Source organism: Eubalaena glacialis, chromosome 1 (assembly GCF_028564815.1).
Source record: "Eubalaena glacialis isolate mEubGla1 chromosome 1, mEubGla1.1.hap2.+ XY, whole genome shotgun sequence".
Lineage (NCBI taxonomy): Eukaryota > Metazoa > Chordata > Mammalia > Artiodactyla > Balaenidae > Eubalaena > Eubalaena glacialis.
Genome location: NC_083716.1, coordinates 233,654,857 through 233,662,183, shown reverse-complemented (window position 1 = coordinate 233,662,183; position 7,327 = coordinate 233,654,857).

The following is a 7,327-nucleotide window of genomic DNA, read 5'->3' as shown; positions in this document are numbered from 1 at the left end:
CCAGGGTTGTGTGAGGATCAAATGAGTTAAAGGGAAAGTGCCTGAAACAAAAGGACGCTTGATCCTCTCTGGGAAGCAAGGACATGGTGTCTGCAGCTCAGGGCATTTCCCCTCCAGGGGAGTTTGTCTCAGTCACCACCTTCTGGCCCAGGTCACTGCTGTCCTCCTCAGTACTTCAAGCCTGAGTCCTGTCCTAGTCGGAGACCAGGGTGGGACGGTGGCTGCGGGTGACCAGGAGTCTCCTTTCCTGTTAGCACAGCCGCTCCCGGACAGAGGGGAGGACTTGCGGCCTGTGTTGGGTCCGTGTGGGGTCCGCGTGGGGTCCGCGTGTGAGTCCGCGTGTTGGTCCGCGTGGGGTCCGCGTGTGAGTCCGCGTGTGGGTCCACGTGTTGGTCCACGTGGGGTCCGCGTGTTGGTCCACGTGCGGTCCGCGTGTGAGTCCGCGTGTGGGTCCACGTGTTGGTCCGCGTGGGGTCCGCGTGTTGGTCCACGTGGGGTCCGCGTGGGGTCTGCGTGGCGTCCGCGTGTGGGTCAGCGTGGTGTCCGCGTGTGGGTGGCCCCACGGTGATTGTAGGCAAAGCCTTGGGCCGTCAGATAAGGCTGCCTCTGGGAGGAACAGCGGTTAAGGCCCCGGAAGAGGCTGAGATCCCAAGAGAGGGGGCAGCAGGAGAAGAGAAGGTCAGGGACGTCGCTGAAACAGGAGTGCATGTGATCAGTTAGCAGGGAGGGAGGCAGGGCCCTAGGACCCTCGTCCGCTCGCGTCTCCAGCGGGGAGGATGCCAGATGTTGGAGGAAAGAGAAGGAAGGAGAGCCCACACCTAAGGCCCCTCTGAGGCCTGGGGAGGCCTGGTGTCCAGTCCGCGACAGTAGCACGAGTGGGGCAGGGAAGGAGCTGATTGGTGCTGTGTGTGGCCGGATGTTGGGGCCTCTGGCCAGTGTGGGACCAGCTTATGGTCTAGAAATCTCCACTGCATTCCACCCACTCCTGAAGGAGCCAGAAGGCCCTGGCTCAAGTGTGCCCAGCTCATAAACCAAAGTCATAAACCACAGCAGCCCGTCAGGAACAGGACAGCGGAGGAGCTGAATCCTCTCTCCCACCCCGGCTGACCACTAGCAACAGCTCAGGGCACCAGCTCCGGCCTCCACACTGTCCCGCCCCCAGGCCTGCGGGTCAGCGTCGCCCCTCGATGATTTCCGGAGGCAGCAATAATGTCCTTCTCCAGGGGAAGGGGGACTTGCCAGATTAAAGGGGTGGTTCTCAGGGTGTGGTCCCCACACCAGCAGCAGCCGCAGCGGAGAACTCGTTGGAAACACAGATTCTTGGCCCCAGGCCTCCTGCGTCAGAAACTCCAGGGTGGGACCCCGGAATCTGTATTTAACTCTCCAGGTGATTCTGAGGCCGCTGCGGCATGAGAACCACAGAGCCAAGAGAGCAAACTGTCCACACGACGTGGAACAGCGTGGATGGGTCTCCTGGGCCTAATGTCACAGGGTCTCCTGGGCCTAATGTCAATGGAACAGCGTGGATGGGTCTCCTGGGCCTAATGTTACAGGGTCTCCTGGGCCTAATGTCAACGGAACAGCGTGGATGGGTCTCCTGGGCCTAATGTTACAGGGTCTCCTGGGCCTAATGTCAACGGAACAGCGTGGATGGGTCTCCTGGGCCTAATGTTACAGGGTCTCCTGGGCCTAATGTCAACGGAACAGCGTGGATGGGTCTCCAGGCCTAATGTCACATGTTCTCACAAGAAAGAACATTCTGAACAATTCCATTTACACAAAGGACCAAAACAGACAAAGCTAGTCCATGGTGTTAGAAGTCAGGGGTTACCCTTGGGGGCTGGGGAGGAAGGGGCAGAGAGGCTTTCAGGAGTGGTGATGAGGTTCTCTTTCTGGCTCTGGGTGTGGTTACAGTGTGTAAACAATCAGTATCTATACTTAGAATATGGGCACTTTCTGTATTCTACTATATACTTAGATTAAAAAAATTTTTTTAACTATACGACAGGGTGAAATAGAAGTGTCACCTCCCTCTTCATTGTACAGCCTAATAATTGATTGAAGTCACTTCGGGATGATCTGGGGGTTCACTCCTGGCTCCAGAAAATAAAAAGCTGGGCATTCTTTTATCCTTGGCCAATAGGTTTTATGAATTTAACCTAAAAGTGGCCTCAATAGACAACAGGACAAGCTGGCTAATTAAAACCAGAAAGGGCTGTAGATCAAAACGTCTAAAACTAATGCTGCCATCTTCGGTCAACGCTGCTGCTCCCATTTTCCCCTGGTTTATAGGTAATATTTCCAGAGAACAAGCTGCCTCATTCAGTTACCTTCACAATGCGTTTATCTTGGAGGAGATACCAGGAAATAGTGTTGCACAAGGAAAGACATTCTGTGGATGCTTGACTCTGGGGGCCCGGGTTGGAAGCCAAAAGAAGAATCTTGCCTCACCTGCCAAGGAATTTTCCAGGTGAGACGTTTCAGGACCTTGACAACCACAGAATGCGGCTTTGTGGCTCCATGGCCTATCTGCCTGTGGGCTAGAGTAGATTCATAACAGTGTTCCTCATGAGGATAATCTTGGCCCTCCTGGAGGGATACTATCCCCTCGTTTTCCTTAAGGATGTCAGCTCTCCCCAGCCCTCTTGTCTATTCTTTTTTTTTTTTAATAAACTTATTTATTTATTTATTTATGGCTGCATTGGGTCTTCACTGCTGCACACGGGCTTTCTCTAGTTGCAGCGAGCAGGGGCTACTCTTCATTGTGGTGCGCGGGCTTCTCTTTGCAGTGGCTTCTCTTGTTGTGGTGCACGGGCTCTAGGCAGGCGGGCTCAGTAGTTGTGGCTCGTGGGCTCTAGAGCGCAGGCTCAGTAGTTGTGGCGCACGGGCTTACTTGCTCTGCGGCATGTGGGATCTTCCTGGACCAGGGCTCGAACCCGTGTCCCCTGCATTGGCAGGCAGATTCCTAACCACTGTGCCACCAGGGAAGTGTGTCGTTCCCCACCCCCCCCTCAACCCGTCTATTCTGTGTGGGAAGCTAACAGGCAACCAGACGTGCCACCTCTAGGTACTTACCCAGGAGCTCCAGCTCAGGGTGAGCCCTCCAAATGTTTATCGAAACTCCAAGGGGAAGATGGCAAGTCCATGTCTCCTTCCAAAACTCCTCTAAAATCTCCTCCAAGCAGGCAGAAGCCTGCCCTGTGTCACCTGCAGAATCCCTTCTGCTTGGTTGTGTTTTGTGTGAAGCCATCAGCCTACACGGAAGGAGGCACAGAGGAAGAAGTGTCTGATGAACGCTGTTTGCATGTGTGACCTTGTGGGCCCAGGAGAAAGCCCACCAACTGGAATGAACAGACTGGAGCCCATGCATCACCCAGGACAGTCTATGCCATGCACATCCCTGGGACCCACTTTGGCCCTACTCAGTCCAAAATCTGGGCTTGGGGCCCAGGAATTCTTACATTAAACAGCCTCTTCAAAGTTTGAAAATCACTATCCTACATCACCCTGTTCCATAAAAGCCCTTGAGAGAAATCCCTCAGTACTAACGACTTTTTTCTGAGCAACTGGTCAGTTTTTATCCCTGAATGCGGTAGAATGTCACTGACACATTTTCCTTCTCCATGACGGTTGCTGGGAAGCTTAGGGATAATTTGGGCCCATTCGGAGCAAAAGTCTTTGTAATAGGAATTTTTTAACCTTATCCCTCGTTGTTTTATGTCCCTATCCTTTTATTCTTCTTTCTTTTGTCCTCCCTTTAATTTATGCTGTGTTGGATAAGTGAGACATAGGTATAAATATGTATTATATTTATAGAGGGAAATATTATCTCTGTGTTAATTTGCATAGTAACATATAAAGAAAAGAGCTACCACACACTGACAGCCAGCACTGTGCAGCCTCGCATTAGGCCCAGGACTTAGGCGACATCCATCCTCCCTACATGACAGTCAAGGAACAGGAGGCCCCAAGGGGAAGTCACACGCCCAGTTCAACCAGTGAGGGGCTGAACAGGATTGACAACCATGCTGTGTCGGCTCCACTCAGCCGGAGGCTCTCAACACCTATACTGCTTTCCTCAGTGTTTTACGGCAAGATTTGGGAACCATTTAATTCCTTCTCAAGATGTTCTACTTTTTGACCCCGGACAGAGGTGGAGGGGCCAGTCCCTACCACACCTTGGCCCAGTCTAGGCCTTGTGTTTATCTTTTCCCAGCCTCCTTTTTCTTCAAGTAACTTGAATGGTTGTCTCTTTTTTACAAAAAAGAGGCTAATTTAAACATATATTAAAAGAGACAATTGAAACAAATTAAACAATAATAAAGTGATGTAAATATAAATGACATAGAATATTATGCAACTGTTAAAAGGGTATGTATATATACTTAGTTCATTGAGCTAGAACATTCTCCAGACACATTGTTAATGGGAGGAAAACGTAATAAGATGTCATATGTAATTTTTAAAAATATTCTATAGTTTGAAGAAGATATTTAATGCTTTAGTTCCTTTGGAGTTTATTTAAGGAATTTGCTTTTAGATCTAAACTGATATTTTTCCCAAATGGCTAATCAATATTCCAAACTTTATTGACACGCTCCTTTTTTGAAAAACAATTTTATTGAACTATAATTCATATTCCACACAAGTCACTCTTTTAGAATATACAATTCAATGGTTTTTAGTGTGTTCGCAGTTATTCAACTATCACCACAATCAATTTTAGAACATTGTCATTATCTTCCCCAAAGAAATCCCATCCCCATTGACAGTCACTCACTCCCCACTCCCTACGACCCTTCCAGCCCTTGGCGACCACTAATCTACTTTCTCTATGGATTTGCCTTTTCTGGGTGGTTCATATAAATGAAATCAGACAATATGTGGTCCTGTGTAACTGACTTCTTCCACTTAGCAAAAGGCTTTCAAAGTTCATTCATGTTGTAGCATATATCAATACTATTTCTTTTTATAGCTGACTATTATTCCATTAAATAGATTTACCACACTGTATTTATCCATTTATCAGTTGATAGACATTTGGGTTGTTACCGCTTTTTGCCTGTTACGAATAATGCTACTGTGAACATTCATGTACAACTTTTTGTGCGGACATATGTTTGCATTTCTCTTGAGAATATACTTAGGAATGGAATTGCTAGGTCGATTGCTAGGTAATTCTATGTTTAACCTTTTGAAGAATTGCCAGACTATTTTTCAAAATGCCTGCACCATTTTATATTCCCATCAGCAGTGTATAGGCTTCCAAGTTCTCTACACCCTCACCAACACTTGTTATTATCTGTTTTTTCATTACAGCCATCCTATGACATAGTATCTTGTTGTGGTTTTGATTTGCATTTCCCAGATGACTAATGATGTTGAGCAAGTTTTCATGCGCTTATGGGCCATTTGTACAACTTCTTTGCAGAAATGTCTATTTAGATCCCTTGCCATATTTTAATTGGGTTATTTATTTTTATTATTGAGTTGTATAGTCTAGATATAAGACCCTTATCAGATATACGATTTGCAAAATTTTTCTTCTATTTGAGCTATTCTTCCACTTTCTTGATGATGTTCTTTGAAGCACAAAAGTTTTTAATTTTGATGATGTCATTTATTTTTTCTTTTGTTGCTTGTGCTTTTGGTGTCATATCTAAGCAACCATTGCCTAATCCAATGTCAAGAAGATTTACACCTATGTTTTCTGCTGATAATTTTATAGTTTTTTAGCTTTTACATTTAGGCCTTCGACCCATTTTGAGTTAACTTTTTTATATGGCATGAGGTAGAGACACAAATGCATTCTTTTGCTTGTAGATACTCAGTTGTCCCAGCACCATTTGTTGAAAAGACTTGTTTTCCCATTGAATGGTCTTGGCACTCTTGTCAAAAATCAGTTGACCTTGGACTTCCCTGGTCGCGCAGTGGATAAGAATCCGCCTGCCAATGCAGGGGACACGGGTTCGAGCCCTGGTCCGGGAAGATCCCATATGCCGCGGAGCAACTAAGCCCGTGCGCCACAACTACTGAGTCTGCGCTCTAGAGTCTGTGAGCCACGACTACTGAAGCCGGTGCGCCTAGAGCCCGTGCTCCGCAACAAGAGAAGCCACTGCAATGAGAAGCCCGTGCATTGCGATGAAGACCCAATGCAGCCAAAAATAAATAAATAAATTTATTTTAAAAAATCAGTTGATCATGGATGGATGGATGGATAGGTTTATTTATGGCTTCTCAATTCTATTCTATTGATCTATATGTCTATCCTTGTGTCAGTACCACACTGTCTTTTTTTTTTTGAATTTTATTTTATTTTATTTTATACAGCACATTCTTATTATCTATTTTATACATACAATTCATCCCACCCCCACTCCCCGCTTTCCCCCCGTGGTGTCCATATGTTTGTTTTTTACATCTGTGTCTCTATTTCTGCCTTGCAAACCGGTTCATCTGTACCATTTTTCTAGATTCCACATATATGTGTTAATATACGATACTTGTTTTTCTCTTTCTGACTTACTTCACTCTGTATGACAGTCTCTAGGTCCATCCATGTCTCTATAAATGACCCAATTTCATTCCATTGTATATATGTACCCCATCTTTACTGTTGCTTTGTAGTAAGTTTTGAAATCAGGAAATGTAAGTCCAACTTTATTCTTTTTCAAGATTGTTTTGGCATGGGTCCTTGAATTTTCCATATGAATTTTATGATCAGTTTATTAATGTCTGCAGAGAAGCCAGCTAGGATTTTGATTTGGATTGTGTTGAATATGTAGATCAGTTTGGGGGAGCAATACCACTTTAACAATATTAATTCTTCTGATCCATGAAAATGGAATGTCTTTCCATTTATTTAAGTCTTCCTTAATTTCTTTCAATAATATTTTATAGTTTTCAGAATATAAATTTTGTGCTTTTTTGTTAAATTTATATTCCTAAATATTTTTGATGATATTATAAATGGAATTCTTTTCTTAATTTCATTTCTGGTGTGTTCATTCCTAGTGTATAAAAAAAATATTGATCTTATATCATAAAACCTTGCTGAACTTATTTCCAACAGTTTTTTTAGGGAATTCCTTAGGATTTTCTAAATATAAGATCATGTCATCTGCAAATAGAGTTTTACTCCTTCCTTTCCAATCTGAGTATTTTTTATTTATTTTTCTTGGCTAATTTTCCTGGCTAGAACCTCCATTGCCATGCTGAACAGTAGTGGTGAGAGTGGGCATCCTTATCTTCCTCCTGATTTATTAGAAAACATCCACTCTTTCACAATTAAGTATAGTGTTAACTGTGGGGTTTTCATAGATGCCCT